At 43.3% G+C, this 23,482-nt stretch overlaps 1 long non-coding RNA gene across 1 annotated transcript in view; it reads right to left on the reverse strand.

Annotated features, from left to right (window-relative positions):
- The window catches only part of LOC120034593, a 252,013-nt gene extending 233,766 nt beyond the window's left edge, over positions 1–18,247 (reverse strand). The window contains exon 1 of the long non-coding RNA XR_005474048.1: positions 18,124–18,247. This is a non-coding gene — a long non-coding RNA (uncharacterized LOC120034593). The remainder of the gene's footprint in view (positions 1–18,123) is intronic.
- Between the last annotated feature and the right edge of the window lie 5,235 nt (positions 18,248–23,482).

Raw genomic sequence — 23,482 nt, forward strand, 5'->3', positions numbered from 1 at the left:
GGGAAAGGAGAGCTTTTCAGTGGAGGGTTTGTTGGTTTTCTCAGGTTCTAAAGAGGGTGGGCTTAGACAGAGCAGGGGACTTGAGCTTTAACTAAAAGCAGTCGCTACCACTTTAATGAGCGATGTTATCAGTTAAAAGTGAGTGTGTTTATGCAGTGGGAGAAATACAGTGTTATAAATAATAGGGGAGTTGATATGACTGATTCTCAGAGCATTAATCTAGCTTCTGATATCTCTGATGCTAACTACACATGAGTCATTGTTAATTCCAATAAATCAATTACCGTTTCATGCACCTAAAAATAGAATACTGATAAATCAATGGGGACACTTCAGAGACTGAAAAAGAAAGGGGGGGTTGAAGGGGATGGGGTGCTAGTCTTTTCTGTGGAGGATTATACCATTGCCACTCTTTACTGATTATTCTCAATCATTCACTGATACACTTCTCTAGCTACATTTGACGAGGCTACAACAGACCTTGAACTAAAAGGTTTTCGGCAAATTCCCCTCTAAACAGAGTCCTACTCCTACACCTTTCCAGTGCTTTCAGAGCAGACAAAAACACACATATTTCTATTTCATTGTCAGTATCCTTGACTTGAATATTTCTATAATGGCTGTGACCTATTTCCCATTCAGGACAACAATGACAGAATACCTTTTTGGCAATTTCACTCTGTGGAAAAGAAAGGGCGTAATCCATTTGAAAAGGTGTGCAGTGATCTCCAGTGCCGATTGGATTGGTCACAGCTCAGCAAGCACGATGCCTTCTGCGCAGACAGTGTCCCCCAGACCTGCCCCTTCTCTCCACTATTCAAAGTCTTCACACACCATGGGCATTGCATGGCCTCCCTCACGCCATGCACTAGGCACAAGGGCAGTCAGGTTCGTCTGTGCACAATCACAACGGACGGCCACATTCCATTCCAATTGCAGTGATGAAAATATCCCCTCTGTGCATATTACTGTGGTTATATACACTACATACGCACACACACACACACATAACACACGCGCATACCGGCACAACACAAACACACATTCATACACATAACACACACGTAAACTCACGCACACACTTTTACACTCATAATTTGCTGCTGCTACTCTGTTCTTTATTTTACTCTTATTAATATCTAACCTGATGCCTAGTCATTTTACCCGGCCTTCATGTACATATCTACCTCGTACCTCTGCACATTGATCTGGTACTGGTACTCCCTGTATATAACTCCACATTGATCTGGTACTGGTACTCCCTGTATATTACTCCATTATTGTGTATTTGATTTTATTCCTCGTGTTACTATTGTATTTGTATTATTATTTTTAAACTGCATCGTTGAGAAGGGCTCGTAAACAAGAATTTCACTGTAAAGTCTTCACTAGTTGTATTTGGCACGTGACAAACACAATTTGATTTGATTTGAGACAAATTGATCAGAGATGGAAAGAGAGATGGAAAAAAGCAGCCTTGTTCTACTACTCGGAGCATTCCACACAGTGTTCACCTTCCTACAATCACAACATCTCACCAAAGCCGTCGAGTCCATAGCTCCGCTGCCCTACCTGTCTCTGACAGAGGAGAGTGAATTCATTAAGATAATAAATTGCACATGTCATATTTGTCATCTTTTCAATCATCGGTTAATGAGGTGAAACATGTGGAAGGGCGTTTCTCTGAGTGAGCTGAGCTGCCTTGGCAAAGGAGCATGGAATGACATCACCCTGACTGAGGGACATTGAGGAGATGCATCTGAAAAAGGGAGGCCTGACATAAAATTTGAATGACACCATGAGGTAAAGTTTGTCTTCATCTGATGTGAAATGTGTACATTTATAGGCATGCGTGATGCCAAATGTCTATATGGATTGGATTCAGCATACTCATGAATACAAATGATCAGAGAGAGATGGGGAGAGAGAAAGAGAGATAGATAGATGGAGAGAGTAAAAGTTAGTCAACTGGGAGGGGGTCATAGAGAGAGGCTCAGTTAGCTGATACCAATGTACCTTGATTAGAATATTGTCATACTGCAATTTACAAATGAAAATGAATAGATTTTTCCCTGCCCTGACCTCCATTAAAAGCACTTCATTGTTGATGAGCCATGATGCCATCTGCTATCGATTGGAGAGCATCAGTATGGCCAATCCTGCCTCATCACAATCCAAAGCAATCTGGGCCTATTGAGAGATTGATCAGGTGAAGGGAGCTGCCACTTGGGCCTACTCAAGGCCTAAAAGTCTGTAGTGTGTGCTGGCGATGCACCCCAGCCACTGTCCCTCTACGGAGGTTAGGGGAGAGGTGCATCTCAAATCTAAATGCTAATGTCTTCTTTAAGAGCCTGGATGCCCTTTAACCACTACAGTGAGGAGTGAGAGATGGTTCTCTCTGTCTCGACAGCTCTGTCTTGTCTCTACTCCTGACCCACCTCCAGCCTCCCTCCCACACAGGTTACTGGTACAAACCATTTGTAATAGGATTCAAAGCTGCCCAGAGACCAGACATGAATCACTTCCTGGTTGTTATTGTATAAACCAGAAATCATCTATTGATGATATATTTCCAGGAGAGCTGATGTAACCATCCATAGCTATTTTTCAAGGACTACTGCGATGCTCTCTATAAAATATCAAATACCTATTTGCGTAGAACATGTCATGCTGGTTACAAAATTGCTCGTGTTTTGATGTGAATGCTAGCTTATTCTGTTTGAAAGCTTTTCAGAGAACATGGAATCATTTAGTTTTGATTTCACTTCACCAAAATAGGGCTTGTAAATCTAATCAAAATCCAACACAATCGGAATTCTTCCTGAATTATTATACACCAAGGAAATTGACGTAGTGTAGGCCCCTCTGAACAAGACAACCATTAGGAACTCCTCTGGACAATAGAGATAATAAGCCTTACATTACAGTATGCAGCCGCTTGCAGCTCTAAACTGTCCACCATTTTCAAACTTCAGCTGCACATTTCATTCACTTGCTCTCTCGCTTTCACTCCAACTCTCTCTCTCTCTCTGGTCCATTCTTCCTCATACATTTGCAGTGGGGAGTATATTAAAGGCACATTGTGCTACACTATTATGCGTCTTCAGCGCTAGAACACACAGTATTGTGGGCTTCTCCATGGTAACAGAGATCAGAAGGCAAAGGTCAGGCTGGGAGAGAGCTGGTTGAGGTGTAGCTGTGCAGAGCTCGGCTGGCTGGCGGGCGGGGGTGGGTGGGTGGGCTGGGGGCGGTGGAAGCTAGGCTCCATGTGGGCCGGGCCGCCTTCCCTTCCCTCAGCGTGCTCATCATCTCCTGTCCTCCCTCTGCTAGCTCTGTGCAAGGTTATCCAGAGTCAATAAGCCTTCTGCAAAGGTTAAGGAGACCTATGAGGAAGATATTATGCAAACAGTCAACTCTGTGGAGCCGGCAGAACCACACATAACAGGCATAACAGGCTTTTGTTCATCTTCCATTCTAAAAGTGAATTATAGAGAAAAGTTTGGTTTCCCTCGCTCTCCCAAGGTCAAATGACTTATGGTTTTATATGGTAGGATCTTTCTCTTAAAACATCTGACCTTCAGCACTGCTCAATTAAGCATAGTGAAATGAACCTGTTGTCAGTATTGTGATATTAAACATTTGTGCGTCCTGGTTTTGAACAAAGACATGTTGGCCACAATCTGATGCAATATCCTAGACAGGCTGAATGAGAGTCATCAGACAATTACAACCGACCTATTCTATTTCACAACAAAACAATATACCAATGGTAATAATGTATCAATATACCAATGGTAATAATGTATCTCACAGAACAATGGTAATAATGTATCAACAGAACAATGGTAATAATGATACTAATACAGTTTTACCATATTAAGAAAATGCTAGAAAACAAGGGGTATTCAAATGATTTATACAAAAATATAGGAGGTGTAAATGTGCTGTATGTAATTTATACTTATGAGCAAACCTGCTTATCCACTGCTTTGATAATAATTATGATTAGAAATTCTATATTTAGGTATTTGTAACGGTTGTCGTCGGAATGAGAAGGATCGGACCAAGGTGCAGCGTACGTGTTCATAATATTTATTTTAACTCAGAATACTAAGACAAAATAACAAAAATAGACCAACACGAAACAGTTCTGTCTGGTGCAGACACAAAGACAAAATCCATGTGGGCAAGAGCTACCTAAGTATGGTTCTCAATCAGAAACAACAAAGACAGCTGCCTCTGATTGAGAACCACACCCGGCCAACCAACAAAGAAATACAAAACATAGAACACAGAACATAGAATGCCCACCCCAACTCACGCCCTGACCAAACCAAAATAGAGACATAAAAAGGATCTCTAAGGTCAGGGCGTGACAGTATTTCAGTCTCAAGGCTGCTCCATATGTACACAGATGTGTTCTAGGACATGAGAGGAATGAAAAGCATTGCAACATACAATCACTACTCCTAGCTATGAACAGTGAACAATCCAATAGATGGACAAACAAAACTAAGACCAAGAGAGAATGAATTAAAGAAACTTTAGAGGTTAAGTGAAAGATGATCTGAGAAGAGGTGTGTTTAGTGAAGCCTGAAAGACAGTGAGTGAGTCTGAGTTAGGGACAGAGCAAAGAAGAGTGTTGCACAGCCTCAGGGCCACCAGCAACAAGGCTCCATCTCCTTCACTGTAGACAGAGGTTTGACTTGGGAGGGGAAAAGCCGTCAGTAAAACCACAGCAGATGAACAGTAGTTGGCAGCAGGATATTACCCAGAGAAGCTCCATGTTTGGTTGGCCCTTGGCCTCCAAATCCCTCAATAATGAAATTATGTCAAATTATTTCTTCCAATTAAATTGAAATTCTAACACATTAACCTCTAAACGGAGGATCTCAAGGTGCAATGCAGTGAGGCCGGGGTAAAACACACCGGGATCCTCCTCACACATATGCCACACACATCCTCCGTGTGGAGCGCTGCGCAGCAGGTTGCCAAAACAGAAGTGCTCGTCACTCTCCACCCACTCTTTTTCATAATACCCAATACAACAAAACAGCACACAGTATCGCAGGCAGCGAGCGCAACCAATCTGTGGTGAGGATCAAAAGGCAGACCTTCAAGGAGAATGAAATGCCCCAATTGATTGGCTGCGCTGCTTTGGTCCACCCGCGCGATCCTCCAATCGATACCTGGGAGATTAGCAGCCATCAGCGGCCGACATTGGTGATTTACAACCAGCACGTCTGCATGACGGCAGGTCAGACAACCTCTCTGCCTTGTTCACACAACATTCACAGCGTTTCAGCCTGAGGAAGGACAATGAGGGCAAAGCCGTGTGTCCTTAGTAGAAAAACACCAGCAGTAACGGAAGGTTACCTATGTGTTGTGTGTTTATTCCTCCGCATTACGTCGGCATGGAGGAACCAGTGGACATCTAAGGTTTGTAGCCCAGAGGGACACAGTGGTTCAATCACAGAACACACCAGACAGAGTGGATCAGGGCTCTAACCTAGGCACTAGGAGACATAGCTGGTCCTTGTCCTTCTATTCATCTGTCATCTCCCACATATAATCCTCCTCTTTTGATGGTGCGATAGTGTAGCTGCTGACGGGCTAATCAGCTGGTTTTATCTAGTCAGGGCGACTGTCTCACCAGCTTCTAGAGGACAAAGACACACGAGCTAATTACTCACCGTAGGCCAGGGGTTAAAGGGTTAAAGCTTTAGAAGGTGAGAGCAAAGCGTGGCGACACTGCAACAAGGATAAATTACCCAAAAAGTATCCGCTGTTATCGCTCTGTCTGTTTTCAAAAGACAATAATGAAATAAATAAATGAAAAAAATGTCTGGTAGAAAATGAAATGATAGCGTGGCGGTGTTTTGTGAAATTGTGCTGTCAAACGTTTTTCCTTTCTAATTTCCTGGAGCGAAAATGATGGAGCATGTGCGCTGACAGCTGAATGAGAGATGGAAAAAAAAATCACCTCACAAACATTTTTAAGCGACATTTCGAAATATAATAATATAACAATTATTCCATGTGAAATGACAATTGACAGATACAGTGACCTTGTGTCAGTAAAATGTTTAGCCATGGACATTTATTGACGTGTCAAGGATGACAAGTGCAGTACAACAAGTGCAGAACGCATTCACATACTGTTAACTAGGCAACAAACCTGGTTAACAGGTTTGCTGCCTATTGTCCCTTTGCTAGGGCCTACAGATATAGGATCTTAATTTGATCACCCTGTTGCAGGAAATGTAAAACTTGTAGTGTCATTGCGGTTTAAAAAGGCTGCTGAAGTTTGTAATTTCCACTTTCAGACTTGATTTTCCCTTGTATCAATGTATCAACATGTCAAAGTGTATCAACCCCTACAAAAATGGCCATTAATTATAATCCACATAATAATTCACATTTCCTGTTGCTGCAGGATTATTTTCCTGCTGTAGCAAACTGTCTCAAATTAATCCTACATCTGTACTCCTGTTTTATTCTCCCAAATGCTTGTTGAAATATGTAATGGTATTTCAACAACGATTTTATGAAAAGAGCCGTGTGATGTCTTGTCATTTGGATTATACTCAGTCTCTCGAATGACTAAAAACACAATATTCTCAAGAAAATGGACTAATACACTGCATTCTATCTAGAAATTCAAATCTATATCAGTACATGCTACCTACACCGATAACCAAATGAGGTCGTTCCAGAGATCTTACCTATGAAACATAATAATATTAATAGTACACTGAATACAAATAAATACTGTATGTTTACATACTGTACATCACAATTACCACTATATAAATCCATATTCCCTGACATTTCTGAGTTGCAGCTAGTGAATTGTTCTGAAGTCCCTGGGATATTGTGTTTGTTATGTCCCTGTGTAGGGAGGCCTCATAGGGAGAAGTGGAGATGGCTGTGTGGAGCCCTGGTGTGATGGAACAGACCCGGTAGCGTCCCGGCAGCTCCCCGGCAGAGCTGTCACTTCCCTCCCCTGTTACAGGTGCTCCACACAGGGGAACTGGCAGCCCTGACGGACGCCTCCTCCCGAGGATTTATGGGAAATGACAGTTTCAGCTAAATAAAGCCAGAGAGTGGCGAGGGAGGGAAGGACACGGAACTTCCAAACGACCAGCACACAGGGGCTGACACTATCTGGAATTTATTTCCCAAGCTCTGACACAATTTAGTTCCAAAATGTGCTATTCGTACACTAGGCCTTAGAAACAGAGCAGAGTGGATCCCCGGCCTTCTTCTACACACCTCTGTGTTAGTGGGTAATGGTCGACCAGGTCTTTTTTCCTCTGTGTTAGTGGGTAATGTTCTACCAGGTGTTTTTTCCTCTGTGTTAGTGGGTAATGTTCTACCAGGTGTTTTTTCCTCTGTGTTAGTGGGTAATGGTCTACCAGGTCTTTTTTCCTCTGTGTTAGTGGGTAATGGTCTACCAGGTCTTTTTTCCTCTGTGTTAGTGGGTAATGGTCTACCAGGTCTTTTTTCCTCTGTGTTAGTGGGTAATGGTCTACCAGGTCTTTTTTCCTCTGTGTTAGTGGGTAATGTTCTCCCAGGTGTTTTTTCCTCTGTGTTAGTGGGTAATGGTCTACCAGGTCTATTTTCCTCTGTGTTAGTGGGTAATGGTCTACCAGGTGTTTTTTCCTCTGTGTTTGTGGGTAATGGTCTACCAGGTCTTTTTTCCTCTGTGTTAGTGGGTAATGGTCTACCAGGTCTTTTTTCCTCTGTGTTAGTGGGTAATGGTCTACCAGGTCTATTTTCCTCTGTGTTAGTGGGTAATGGTCTACCAGGTGTTTTTTCCTCTGTGTTAGTGGGTAATGGTCTACCAGGTCTTTTTTCCTCTGTGTTAGTGGGTAATGGTCTACCAGGTGTTTTTTCCTCTGTGTTAGTGGGTAATGTTCTACCAGGTGTTTTTTCCTCTGTGTTAGTGGGTAATGTTCTACCAGGTGTTTTTTCCTCTGTGTTAGTGGGTAATGGTCTACCAGGTCTTTTTTCCTCTGTGTTAGTGGGTAATGGTCTACCAGGTCTTTTTTCCTCTGTGTTAGTGGGTAATGGTCTACCAGGTCTTTTTTCCTCTGTGTTAGTGGGTAATGGTCTACCAGGTCTTTTTTCCTCTGTGTTAGTGGGTAATGTTCTCCCAGGTGTTTTTTCCTCTGTGTTAGTGGGTAATGGTCTACCAGGTCTATTTTCCTCTGTGTTAGTGGGTAATGGTCTACCAGGTGTTTTTTCCTCTGTGTTTGTGGGTAATGGTCTACCAGGTCTTTTTTCCTCTGTGTTAGTGGGTAATGGTCTACCAGGTCTTTTTTCCTCTGTGTTAGTGGGTAATGGTCTACCAGGTCTATTTTCCTCTGTGTTAGTGGGTAATGGTCTACCAGGTGTTTTTTCCTCTGTGTTAGTGGGTAATGGTCTACCAGGTCTTTTTTCCTCTGTGTTAGTGGGTAATGGTCTACCAGGTGTTTTTTCCTCTGTGTTAGTGGGTAATGGTCTACCAGGTGTTTTTTCCTCTGTGTTAGTGGGTAATGGTCTACCAGGTGTTTTTTCCTCTGTGTTAGTGGGTAATGGTCTACCAGGTGTTTTTTCCTCTGTGTTAGTGGGTAATGGTCTACCAGGTCTTTTTTCCTCTGTGTTAGTGGGTAATGGTCTACCAGGTGTTTTTTCCTCTGTGTTAGTGGGTAATGGTCTACCAGGTGTTTTTTCCTCTGTGTTAGTGGGTAATGGTCTACCAGGTGTTTTTTCCTCTGTGTTAGTGGGTAATGGTCTACCAGGTGTTTTTTCCTCTGTGTTAGTGGGTAATGGTCTACCAGGTGTTTTTTCCTCTGTGTTAGTGGGTAATGGTCTACCAGGTCTTTTTTTCCTCTGTGTTAGTGGGTAATGGTCTACCAGGTGTTTTTTCCTCTGTGTTAGTGGGTAATGGTCTACCAGGTCTTTTTTCCTCTGTGTTAGTGGGTAATGGTCTACCAGGTCTTTTTTCCTCTGTGTTTGTGGGTAATGTTCTACCAGGTGTTTTTTCCTCTGTGTTAGTGGGTAACGGTCGACCAGGTCTTTTTTCCTCTGTGTTAGTGGGTAATGGTCGACCAGGTCTTTTTTCCTCTGTGTTTGTGGGTAATGTTCTACCAGGTCTTTTTTCCTCTGTGTTAGTGGGTAATGGTCTACCAGGTCTTTTTTCCTCTGTGTTAGTGGGTAATGGTCTACCAGGTGTTTTTTCCTCTGTGTTAGTGGATAATGGTCTACCAGGTCTTTTTTCCTCTGTGTTAGTGGGTAATGGTCTACCAGGTCTTTTTTCCTCTGTGTTAGTGGGTAATGGTCTACCAGGTCTTTTTTCCTCTGTGTTAGTGGGTAATGTTCTACCAGGTCTTTTTTCCTCTGTGTTAGTGGGTAATGGTCTACCAAGTGTTTTTTCCTCTGTGTTAGTGGGTAATGGTCTACCAGGTGTTTTTTCCTCTGTGTTAGTGGGTAATGGTCTACCAGGTCTTTTTTCCTCTGTGTTAGTGGGTAATGGTCTACCAGGTCTTTTTTCCTCTGTGTTTGTGGGTAATGGTCTACCAGGTCTTTTTTCCTCTGTGTTAGTGGGTAATGGTCTACCAGGTCTTTTTTCCTCTGTGTTAGTGGGTAATGTTCTACCAGGTCTTTTTTCCTCTGTGTTAGTGGGTAATGGTCTACCAGGTCTTTTTTCCTCTGTGTTAGTGGGTAATGGTCTACCAGGTCTTTTTTCCTCTGTGTTAGTGGGTAATGTTCTACCAGGTCTTTTTTCCTCTGTGTTAGTGGGTAATGTTCTACCAGGTCTTTTTTTCCTCTGTGTTAGTGGGTAATGGTCTACCAGGTCTTTTTTCCTCTGTGTTAGTGGGTAATGGTCTACCAGGTCTTTTTTCCTCTGTGTTAGTGGGTAATGGTCTACCAGGTCTTTTTTCCTCTGTGTTAGTGGGTAATGATCTACCAGGTCTTTTTTCCTCTGTGTTAGTGGGTAATGGTCTACCAGGTCTATTTTCCTCTGTGTTTGTGGTTAATGGCCTACCAGGTCTTTCTGCTGGCGAAGATCACATTTGCTACATGGCTGACTCTCAATGAATTATTTCACATTTCACTTACTTACCTTTCTAAAGGTTAATCTATTCTACATCAATAACGTCAAAGGAACATTTCACAGCTGCAAATGAACGGTCCCCCTTCTTCTAACTAACTCTAAAGGCGTGGAGCATTGGGGTGCTTAAAAACTCAATTTCAAACTTCATAACTTAACCATTCTGCAGCATATCTGAATGCACACGGATCGCCAGGCGACTGATTTTCTTTGCATTTAAATATGGACTATTTTTAATTGAGCAGAAACTGCTGTGTAAAACAGTGCTGAACTAATACTGGGGCTGAAATATCATTACACTGATGGAAGCTGGCCTCTATGACTTTTATTGGCAGCATGCAGAATAAATGTTCCATCCAGACACATCCATGGCTGCAGAGGCAGAGTAATCGACTTTTCGGACAAAATGGTGTGGAAAATGACGTGTTATGCCTAAATCCAACCTGGTGCACAAATGGACACAGTATCAGTCAGATGCACACTAGCATTGGCATTTTCACAAATGTGATTGGGCGGATGATACTGGAGGACTGATGTGCTGGACCAGTGCTTCAGATGAAAATGACCATTTTCAACCATGTCATCTAGTTCCAAAAATGTCTGCACATTTTGTTCTGTCTAAATAAAATTATGGTTCGGGTCCAAAATGTTGCTGCATGATATACTCACATTATCTTCCCACACACACACACATCAATAATCCCACGGGAATCGGAAATTCACCATGATACATGCAAATCAAGTAAGATTTAAGAAGAGGTGAAATTGAAAATCTAGAGATTCAACACACATTTCTGAATACAAGAAATGTGAATATTAATGATGTATGAATACGAAAAATAGAGTGCTCCCCCTATTCTAAATGTAATGTACAAGTATAGCATACTGTATATCTCTGTATTAGTGATGCAGAAGTTTGGCCACAGACATTTAGAATTCTCTCCCAAGGAACAGCAGCTCGCCTCGGTCCTTTTTCCAAATATCCCGGCATATTGACAGGGTTGTAATGTTGCCGGAGCGCGAGGGAGCGGCGCTCTCTATATTTTTCCATTTGAGAATACACGGTGCTGGTAAAACTACTTCTGGAAAATGTATTCTGATCAATTCTAAATCAATTATATTTAATGACCACTAAAATGCTATGAAAACCATAGAATGTTAACCAAAATAAACAGTCTATGTGTAGCAGCCCAGATGTAAATGGTAGTTTCTTCCCCGTCTTTTTTCTGGCAGTGGCGAGAATGATGAAGAACTGTAAGCTATGTGTGTGCACTGCGAAAGCCTGTCAGAGGCTTGACCACTTTAGCCAATCAGAACGTTGAAAAATAATCACTAGCCGTTCCTATCATAAACACCATGAGAAGCCGCCTGTTCACAACCACAAGCTTTAAAAGGCACGTCCACAGCGGACCAAGCTGGCCAGAGCCTCTTCCTCTGGGATTCGGGGAAGAAGACATTTGCATGTGCCAATTCTTCTCCCTCCTGTGCGCCTCCACCATCAATGGCTTTGGGGACATTGTTCACAGTAGGGGATAACATGTGCCACGCGAGCTGAGACCACTGCTTAAGGGACAGATTGCAATTTACTGTGGGGAGGGGTGGTCCAAAATTGTCACACTTTGTTTTTGCTGTGGGGATGGTTGTGTGTTTTTTTTATATTGAGGACAGGGGAGGGTAGTGTGTTTTTCCTCGGTTTACATTCTCTCTTTTGCAGGTTTTACTATATAATGTCTTCCATCCTAGCCACATTTCCTCATGTGCTTGCATCCGCATACCCTATATCAGGTGTTTAGGTACTTCCCTTATGCACTACGCTTTCCGTGTGCTAACTTTTACTATACCGCAGGTCAATATAGTCTACCAGTCTAAGTGTCTATCCTGCCCCCTATCCACCATTCATAGTAACAATGGTAGGTGGATCATTTTTCCAGATCTGCAATAGTCTAACTATACTGAACGAAACATGTAAAGTGTTGGTCCCATGTTTCATGAGCTGAAATAAAAGATCCCAGAAATGTTCCGTATGCACAAAAAGCTTATTGCTCAAAAATGTTGAGCACAAATTTGTTTACATCCTTGTTAGTGAGCATAATGCATCCATTTATGTTTGTAATAAAGCCCTTTTGTGCGAAAAAATATCTTTCTGATTGGCTGGGCCAGGCTCCCCAACGGGTGGGTGGGCCGAAATCCATAGATTAGGGCCTAATGAATATATTTCAATTGACTGATTTCCTTATATGAACTGTAACTCAGTTAAATCTTTGAAATTGAATGTTGCTTCTATATTTTTTTAGTATAGAATTATATTATCTAGAATTATGTATTCTATAGGCTACATCTGTCGGTAAGGAAATGATGACATCATTTACATTTTGAGCTCCCTCACCTAAAAAAATAGCACTACACCACTGTGTATTGATTGGCTAATTTAGTGACCTATTCAAGCCGGGCAAGCTGCTTCCCTAGTGCGAAGCCAAAGGGGCGCAGACCAATAAACTAATATTAATCATCACAATAGGACACATTGATTACGTAAAGGACCTTTCACTGGGTGTCTCAACTCTGACTCCAGACTAATATGAGTTCAGTGATCCCCCTGCTCCCCAACACTCTCTTCCCTATCTCTATATATATTCTATATATTCACTATTTCTATATCTTCCAGCCGCAGCCTGGAGGAACACCACACACACACACACACACACACACACACACACACACACACACACACACACACACACACACACACACACACACACACACACACACACACACACACACACACACACACACACACACACACACACACACACACACACACACACACACACAGCCACCAGGCTGATCAAGCGCATGGTCACTCTGTAGTGAGGCAAGCTCTTTCCTTATTAGGCCGTGTGCTCGCCACTCTCCACAAAAAAAAACTCTAATCACTGTCACCAGACCTCAGCTGAAAAACACAGAATTAATGTTGTGCCCTGCCTCAATCGGCTCCAATGCTAAACAGATTTTTTTTTGTTACTCGTGTGTGTGTGTGTGTGTGTGAGTGTGTGCACATGCGTGCACGTGTGTGTGTATGTTTGTAGTCTGTCAATGCAAAAGACCCCTAGGGACCGGAGATTCTCAAGTTTCTGTTGTGGTATCTCCCTCTGTTGTTTCTGTTGTGGTATCTCCCTCTGTTGTTTCTGTTGTGGTATCTCCCTCTGTTGATTCTGTTGTGGTATCTCCCTCTGTTGATTCTGTTGTGGTATCTCCCTCTGTTGATTCTGTTGTGGTATCTCCCTCTGTTGATTCTGTTGTGGTATCTCCCTCTGTTGGTTCTGTTGTTTTATCTCCCTCTGTTGTTTTATCTCCCTCTGTTGTTTTTGTTGTGGTATCTCCCTCTGTTGTTTCTGTTGTGGTATCTCCCTCTGTTGTTTCTGTTGTGGTATCTCCCTCTGTTGTTGGGTCTGTTGTGGTATCTCCCCATGTTGATTCTGTTGTGGTATCTCCCTCTGTTGTTTTATCTCCCTCTGTTGTTTCTGTTGTGGTATCTCCCTCTGTTGTTTCTGTTGTGGTATCTCCCTCTGTTGTTTCTGTTGTGGTATCTCCCTCTGTTGTTTCTGTTGTGGTATCTCCCTCTGTTGTTGGGTCTGTTTTGTGGCGATGAGTGTCTGCCCGCTCTCACCTGAGGATCACCCTCTTATTTCTCCTTCACCACTTTATTAACTGGAATGGACTGCTCTATCGCAGAGAAGATTTATTTAGTTTTTTTTCCTAAAGACAGTTATTAATATCATAAATATTTGATGCTATTTTGTGTGACCCTGGAGAGACTGACAATGAAAGGGGAAGGCGAGGTATGAAGGTTAACGCTGGGGGACAGGCTGATTAAATGTATACCGGGTGGCTGGGCTCACAAAACCCCACACAGGGCCTGTTAAACTTTCTAATGAAATGGACTAAATAAACAATGTAGTCATAGAGCATGTTACGACAGAGCCCGGGAAGACTTTGGGGCATGTTCCTGCCTACATTGAAGTTGTTCTGCGAGATAGAACTAATTCTGTTCCCTCCTGATAAGCGACCTCCAAAATGTTGCAAATGAAGTTGTATGGTAATGCTTTTCATTTCCTCAGTGGCTCCCTGCCCTATAATTAGCATATTTTTCACAGAGGTCTGCAGAGAAACTACCTTTCAAAGCTCTGTTTAAGGAAACAACTCAATTCTGTTTTTGTTGTCTTATGGCAGTGGAAAATAACAATTTCCTTCGGTTTCTGTTTACTATATTGCTTTGTTGCAGAGTGTGTAAACCATACATCTTGTCTGGGCGAGACTAATATACCATCTTAACCAAAATGTCAAACATAACATTCAAATATTTATTATGGAACCTAAAAGTAACACTAGTGAACCAACCTTACAATGATTCTCAGAGAGAGAAAACCGAGTGGTAAATTAACTAAATCAAGCTAGAACATATTTGCAAAACATGTAGGCCTAACAGCAATCCCCAGCAGCTTATACTTATACCGTAAGAAGTTGGCATATGTGGAGATACCGTTGCCCGCTTATTAAAAGTTTTGTAATTGCTGATACCCAATACCCAAAGGTCTGCTTGAGAATTCAGAAAAGAAATGGAAAAACAGCCAGAAAGCTCAAGGAGCAGAGCAAAACCCTTGAGTGAGTAATAATTTAATCAGCACATCTGAATGTTTAAACGAGTCAAGAATGCAACATTGATGTACCCCATGAATATACTTTCCCTTACATCCAGCCATGGTTGAATACTTCTGGCCAATGATTTGAGGCCGACATATCTAGTTTGACTTTGCCGTGGTCTAAAACACTCCCCCAACCAACGCTCCTCATGCATAAAGTGTAATTAAGCCTAGAGAGAGTGAAAAGACTACCACAGCCATACCCAATATGATTGGTACCGGTTACCAGTGATCTAATCACTACTATAAACTGGGTGGCTCGAGCCCTGAATGCTGATTGGCTGACAGCCGTGGTATATCAGTCCGTATACCACGGGTATGGCAAACTGCTCTAATTACCTTGGTAACCAGTTTATAATAGCAATAAGACTATTGCTATTAGGGTTTGTGGTATATGGCCAATATATCACGGCTATGGGCTATGTCCAGGCGATGCGTCGTGCCTAAGAACAGCCCTTATGTAACGGCATTCCTCCTCCTCTTCATACGAAGAGGAGGAGTAGTGATTCGACCAAAATGCAGCGGGTTGTGAATACATAATGATTTATTAAAGCAAACGACGAAACACGAAAACAAACACTTGGAAGGATTACAAAATAACAAAACGAATGTAGACTGACCTAAACCATGAGAACTTACATATAACACGAAGCACGTAGGAACAGGTACAGACTATAACAAACGAACGAACAAACGCTACAGTCCCGTGTGGTGCGCAGACACAGACACGGACGACAATCACCCACAAACAAACAGTGAGAACAACCTACCTTAATATGACTCTCAATCAGAGGAAACGTCAAACACCTGCCTCTAATTGAGAGCCATACCAGGCAACCCAAAACCAACATAGAAACAGAAAACATAGACTGCCCACCCAAAACTCACGCCCTGACCAATAAACACATACCAAACAACAGAAAACAGGTCAGGAACGTGACACCTTAGCCGTGGTATATTGGCCATATACCACACCCCCTCGTGCCTTATTGCTTAAATGGAAGATGCTGCTAGAACACATAAATAATACACAGAGAATGGCATTCACTTAACAATTGACTTTTTCCTTTAACCGGCCTTTCAAAGCGCTTTAATAACAGCTCAAGTTATGAAAATGATGTCCCAAGGCTGAAGAAGGAATACATAATAGCTTTCTTTTTGATAGTCTGTCTGCTTATAAGAATGTAGATGTATGCAACTAAATGTTTTCCAGCACATAAGGCAATTTGCTTTCCATAAACATCTTCCTCTAAGAAAATAATGAGGGAGAAAAGAAATGGGAAAAACGCCTTAGTGTTACCAGGAACATTACCAACTTCTCAGTAAAATAAATTATGAATTGTGCATGAAAGCTCCAGGCAAATTCCAAAATGAAAGTTATATTAATTGAGAAAGCTTAAGACTCTTGTCGGGAGTTTTTTTTGGGCCGTCTCTTGGTGTTCTGAATATCATACTGTACCTCTGAGGATGTCTCAGGTAACTTTCTTTGGGTTTTCAGAGGCAGAGCTCTGGTGGCTGTGTTATGTAGGCCACTCAGACGTTAGGGCCTTTGATAGGTATTGATCCTACGCCCTCCTTGTCACATAAGTGGGAGGTAAAGTGGGGCCTTGCAAGAACAAAGCACACACTGAGGAAGAGATGTTGTTGTTGTTGTTGTTGTTGTTGTTGTTGTTTCTAAAAGAGGATGCCTCTGTGAAGTTTACCAAAAACACTGGCTTCAGGCCTTTTTTGAGGACATGCTGAAAAGGGAAGTGAGTCTCTCTCTCTCTCTCTCTCTCTGTCCTTGGGGTCATCGATCTCTGATCTCTCAGTTATTTCCCTGTATGCATTCTTTCTGGGAGTGTTCATCACATGCCAAACATGTGCATGACATCTAAGTGCTCTCTCACAGTCTAATGATTCTGGGATTAGTTGACACTTCTGGGATTAGTTGAAACTTTCTATGCCATGTGAAATGTAAACCGTTTCGAGTCTATGGTTAAATGTAGATTTCCCCCCCCCCAAAAATGAAAGACCTAACCTGGTCATGTGTGTCAATACAACACACCTATTCTACATCAGTTAGTTTACATTCCCAAGATATTAGAAGAGGACCATTAAATATAGATTTATTATAATCCTCTAACAGGATACTGTAGTCCAACCTAAACACATTTTGGACAGAGAATACATTCATGGGCCTATGGTACACATAAACTTTAAACTGTCAATGGGAATTCCAGTTCTTGTCCCTTTTGTTAAAGCAGTAGAAAAGCTTGGGCATAACACCATAACACATGTGATGTAAACTGTAAGCTGTTCCCCATCCCAAGCATGCTGCTGTGAGTCAGACTGTGGCATTAGGGCCAATTGGATGTGTTTAAAGGAGAGTAGGGCTGTAGACACCACGCCTGGCTCTCCCCTGCCTGCATTACCACTGGAGCTGATGACAAGTGCAGAGCAGCCTTGTTGTGTCTTTAATACAGCAGGAGTATTCACCAGGGGAAATGCAATCTGTGTCCTCCGAACGGCATTACCCCGCGTGTCAGCCGCTATCACATTATACTCACCCTGCTCCAAATGGGAGAAGGAAATAGGAAATCGCCTCAGCCAGAAATGAACCAGAAGCATAATCAAAAAAATGTGTGTCACATCAGTACAGATCTGCACCCAGCCCAGACATCGCCTAGCTGAGCACTAAACAATAAGCAGTGGAATTGCTTGGGATTCTTCAGCGGTTGAAAGAATGTACGCCCCTTTTTTCACCCCTAGCCATCTATTGGCTTATACCAGCTTAGACGTTTAAGATATGAGATAAAAGGGGTATGCTACCCTGATATGTTTTTCACCATGCCTTTATTGCCAATAGAAGGAGACAGCAAGAGCAGAGAAATCCCCAAAGCATTAGAGAGACCTCAGTTTCTAACATTATTAAAGATCTGTCAAAATACTCTCACCACTATAGCTGGAATCATCCAAGCTAAAAGAATCCTGTTCCATATGTATCATCACATGTATGACAGTGAGTCAGAGAATAGTGTAGATAGTATAAAGAGTGCAAGTATCAATATTGTATACAGTGATACAGTACAAGTATGCTATACAAATACATATAAGGCACATACTAACACTCAATTCCACATACACACACTCTACACTTCCCCTACTAAAATAGTCTGCCTGTGAGAGACAAAGGCACAGCACATAAGAGGATCAAGTTAGGTAGCTATGTATGTGTTTGTGTGTGTGTGTGTGTGTGTGTGTGAGCATGCTCTGCACACATGCGTGTGTGTGTGTCAGCGTTAAGTCCCTGTGACTGAGAGGTGAAAGGACTGTTGTACTCACAGTTGTGCTCGTTTCCCTGCGGTCTGTCGGCTTGTCAGAGTTTCATCCTCTCAGCGGTCTGGCTATCCCTGGGCTGGGCAGGGGGCTTTCTGTTCCTCTGCTCTGGACGAGGTGTGGTAGAGAGACTTAGCTACAGACAGAGAGAGAGATAGAGAGCAAAGGAATGAATGCGAGAGAGAGAATCAGAGAGAGAGAGAGAGCGACTGAGAGAGTGAGGGGTGTCCTGCGATTGGCCCGTCAGTCCGGGAGAGGGAGCGTTGGTCTCAGTGGTGTCAGAGTCACGAGAGATGAGTCTGTTTGCTCCTATTTAAGAGGGAGTACAGTCAGCCGCTGCATGGATTCCAACAGCACCCACCGCTAACGTAGGCACGCTCACTGGCTGCTGCTCACACGCTGCATCCACATCACAGTCAGGGACAGAGAGAGGGAGGGAGGGAGATAAATAAGAAGAGGTGGAGAAAGGAGGGGGGAAGTGATAAAGGGAGGCAGACAGATACAGAGGGCCGATGACAGCTTCTGAAGCTGAAGCTTCTCCTTGGCTTCTCATCAATGACAGGTACTGAACAACAACAGAGAGAGAAAGAGAGAGAGAGCGAGAGCGAGAGCGAGAGAGAGGTAGGTATCCCCCATCCCTCCACACCACCCTCAGCTCCAAAACACACACACATGCATAAACAAACACAAAAATTATTGTGCACACGCAGACCCACAGACAGATACACACACACACACACACACACACACACACACACACACACACACACACACACACACACACACACACACACACACACACACACACACACACACACACACACACACACACAGAGAATATTCACACAAGCACACAAATCACTCCTCCCCCAACCCCATCTCAATTACCATAGCCCTGGCTGGCAGATGTATGGGAGTTGTCAGCTCTCAAGCTCGGCTTGGGGAGAGATGTGGTTCTAACTTATCTCATCTTATTTAACTGGGCAGTAATCAGAAAACAGTGGCAAGCTCATTTAGAGTCAGGTTGGCTGTGCAGCGCTGGGGGTGGCAGGGCCACGGACACCGACAGAGGCAAATGGCAATTATCACATCCCAAGTCACAGAACAGTGCCCCACAGGTTCCATTAAGGCCATTACCACTGGGGGCCAACACTGAAACTGATCCCAGGCCTGTAGGATAAATAGGGCAGCAGCATCTGTGAAAGGAGGCAGTGTGCACTGTAGCACTGACCTGGCCAAGGGGTACTCCATTAAGATTGATCATCAAAATTTTAAATGGAGAATTGAGGGCAGTCATGTGAGTAGAAGGATTCAGGGTTTGTGTTTGGTTGTAAAACTGATTTAATGACATCCTGACAATGACAATACATGTTATCATGCTGTACATTCATTATTCCTCCAGATTGTGCTCAATGGAATCATCTATGTCTCAACGGAATCATCTATGTTTCAATGGAATCATCTATGTCTCAATGGAATCATCTACGTCTCAAAGGAATCATCTATGTTTCAACGGAATCATCTACGGAATCATCTACGTCTCAACGGAATCATCTACGTCTCAAAGGAATCATCTACATATTAACGGATTCATCTACGTCTCAACGGAATCATCTACGTCTCAACGGAATCATATACGTCTCTCAACGGAATCATCTACGTCTCAACGGAATCATCTACATATTAACGGAATTATCTACGTCTCTCAACGGAATCATCTACGTCTCTCAACGAAATCATCTACGTCTCTCAACGAAATCATCTACGTCTCAACGGAATCATCTACGTATTAACGGAATTATCTACGTCTCTCAACGGAATCATCTATGTCTCAACGGAATTATCTATGTCTCAACGGAATCATCTATGTCTAAAAGGAATCATCTATGTCTCATATGAGCAGGACAAGAAGCATTAGGAAGAATATTGGTTTTGACATTTTCCGCCGTAACGCTTAGTTTGACGATGAATGTCACGCTCAGTCTTTTTTTCCCTCATTAACTATGGGGCCCGGCACACCAGCACACCAGCTCCAATCTGCTCCCTCCGTCATCCCACAAAGTCCCTGGAATCCTATTCTCTGTCCTCTTCACTCCACCAAATTCAATTAAAAAGAGAAATTGGCAATTAGATCACTGTTATGATCCTGTAACAATGATCTAATGTGTAATTCATTGGCTTGGCGCTCCCCTGGGGGGTCCTGCTTGATGGAGTGGCTCTGAGAATCATTGGCATTCACCTCGGTCGGTGCAGCGCAGGGCGGGGTGGACTCTCCTCTCGGCCACCATCATCCAACCTGCCTGTCTGGTCTCTACTGTCTCACCACCACCACCGAGGCCTCTGCTGGCCCGCGGCAACAACTCACTGTACCCACACATACTGTATACACACACACACTCATAAATAAATGTGCACACACACGCATACATACAGTGATTTGCTTTGTTTTATATGCATAAGCTTCATTCGGCAGGTTGCTGGTGTTTAAAGAGGACAGAGAGCACACACAAGCACATGCCCCTACATGTCGCCTCTTGCGGGAGAACCCTCGGCAATGTTTCCCTCCTTCATTTAATTAACTAAATTCCAATCTGGGGGGAGGGGCGGGGGGGCAGGGGTGCAGCTCCAGGCTAAGATTCACATTGAGATAAGGGGTGAGGGTTTTGAGGGGGAAGTTTACCCTCAACACACCCAAACCCGGTGTGTCTTGTCACCAGCCCTGTGACTGGAGCCCTTTGGGCAGCTGACCCTACAGCACCACCAAATGGGGAATGTCTGCTACGCTTAGCATCATCCTCCTGGAGCCAGGTAGTGGCCACGTGTTTATCTGTCGCTACAAAGCCTTGTTACCTGGCAACATTTAATACTTTATAGAGGTTTTATCTTATCATAGCCTCAAGGGTATATTTAGTCCTGGGATAAATGGAACAAACACACGCAGACAGACACAGTATTGCAGACCGACGCACAAACACAGACACATGGATACACACACGGACACACACACCCACAGTGATTGCTCTGCTTGGCTCGTTTAGCACTTCTAAGGCAGAGATCCCCAGAGGCCAGCTATCACATCCAGTTACCGTGGCACCAGACATGCCCAGACCCACCTGGCTGCTCTCACCTCAATCTGAGGAAGACAGGAGGCACTGTAACCATGTCACACAGGACACACACACTGAATCACAGACGCACAGAGACACACACTGAATAACTGATTAACATACTGTACACACAGACACACACTGAATCACTGAATCACAGATGCACAGAGACACAGACTGAATCACTGAATAACAGACGCACAGAGACACACATTGAATCACAATCAGAACCACAGACGCAGAAAGGCACAGACACAGAATCACAGACACACTGAATCACAGACAATATTAGAGTCAAATACATCAACATAAACAACATAAGCCAACACACACATACTAGAGTGACACACAGACACTCTACCATCAGCCCAGGTGTACGGTGATGAACAGTGACATTGCTCTACAGTTGCTATCTTTCCAAATCTAACCCAAATTTCCATCCGGTAGAATATGAATCATCAGCCATTTGTCCTGGGAGACCAGATTGACAGTTATTATTTTCAGTCGCTGCCTCTTTTAATAATTTGATTTGTAAATAACTGAAAATGAGTCAAATGATCAAAGCATACAACACTGACAGTAACTGCCAGTGGGAATGACAGGTAAAATAAATGACAAACAGCTATATTAACAGGAACGTTAAGAAGGACCCTAATGAGAAAGCTCTGCCTTCATTGGTGACTCACATTGATGGCTGGAGGTAATACAGACGTAATGGCTGCTAAAGTGTAGAGAGAGAGAGAGGGGGGAGGGGGGAGGACTGGCCGGTGATTAGTGCGCTCCAGCGTTGGTTGAGGCTGACTTGTCACAGGTTGACATGGGATGCAATTATGGAGGGGAAATTTGCGGGGCCCTCAGGCATGTGGCAGCCATGCTGTCAACTCTGGCTGACGTGTGGGCTCTTGGCACCGCCAAAGATGTCACAGGTGCTTACTGTACACTTCACTACAGCAGCATTCCTATAAAAATGAGCCTAGGTTTAACCAGGAGAGGTTGGAGAGGAGAGTATGACGGTTACAGGCCATGGTGTGTATGTCTGTGTAGGTTTGAAAAGGTGTGTGTGTGCGCGCTTCGGTCTGTCCCTGTGCAAGCACTTGAGCGTGCATGTGTGTGTGCGCGTGCATGCGTGTGTGTGCAAAAGGTGCTATGATGGATAGCGCCACAGTAGAACAGCTGTTTTAACACCAGTAGGCTGTTAACACTAATCTACCCCCTACTCCTACCTGATGCCTCAGTCTCACTCCCTCTCAGTCCCTCTCTCTCTCCCGCTCTCTGCTAAAGCCACCAATCTCCATTGTGACGGGACCAGTTTCTCACACTGTTCTCCCCATCTTCTCTTTGTCTCCCATGTCAGCTCTTGTGTATAAGTCCCCCTGTAGTATAAGTAAGCTATTTAAGGCCCAAGGCAAATTACCTCGGCAGGACACAGCACACTTTTCTCTTATTTTCTCCTCTGCGTGGCGCTTATCAAACCTGGGCCTCCTCACAGAGCCAGCAGCACACGACTCCAGCTTAAAGGCCCAGTGCAGTCAAAAACGTGATTTCCTGTACTTTATATGCATTGAGTATACCAAACATTAGGAATACCTTCCTAATATTGAGTTGCACCACCTCCCCCCTTTCCTTCAGAACAGCCTCAATTCATCGTGGGATGCTGGCCCATGTTGACACCATTGCTTCCCACAGTTGTGTCAAGTTGGCAGGATATCGTTTGGGTGGTGGACCATTCTTGATAGACATGGGAAACTGTTGAGCGTGAAAAACCCAGCAGCGATGCAGTTCTTAACACAAACCGGTGCACCTGGCACCTACTACCATACCCAGTTAAAAGGCACTTAAATATTTTGTCTTGTCCATTCAACCTCTGAATGGCACACATACACAATCCATGTCTCAATTGTCTCAAGGCTTAAAAATCCTTCTTTAACCTGTCTCATCCCCTTCATCTACACTGATTGAAGTAGATTTAACAAGTGACATCAATAAGGGATCATAGCTTTAACCTGGATTCACCTGGTCAGTCTATGTCATGGAAAGATCAGGCGTCCTTAATGTTTTGTACACTCAGCGTATATTTCCATACTATGAGGTTGGAATAATACTGTGAAATTGTGAAAAGTATGATAATGCCCTTTAAGTACAATAAGTTCAAATCTCTGAACAATTTGTTTCTTCTTCACACCAGATTTGAATTTCTTATTTATTTCAGCAAATTGCATGTGTTTTGGCACGTGTGCAAAAGAGTAAGCACAAATGCA

This window comes from Salvelinus namaycush, chromosome 41, assembly GCF_016432855.1.
Source record: "Salvelinus namaycush isolate Seneca chromosome 41, SaNama_1.0, whole genome shotgun sequence".
NCBI lineage: Eukaryota > Metazoa > Chordata > Actinopteri > Salmoniformes > Salmonidae > Salvelinus > Salvelinus namaycush.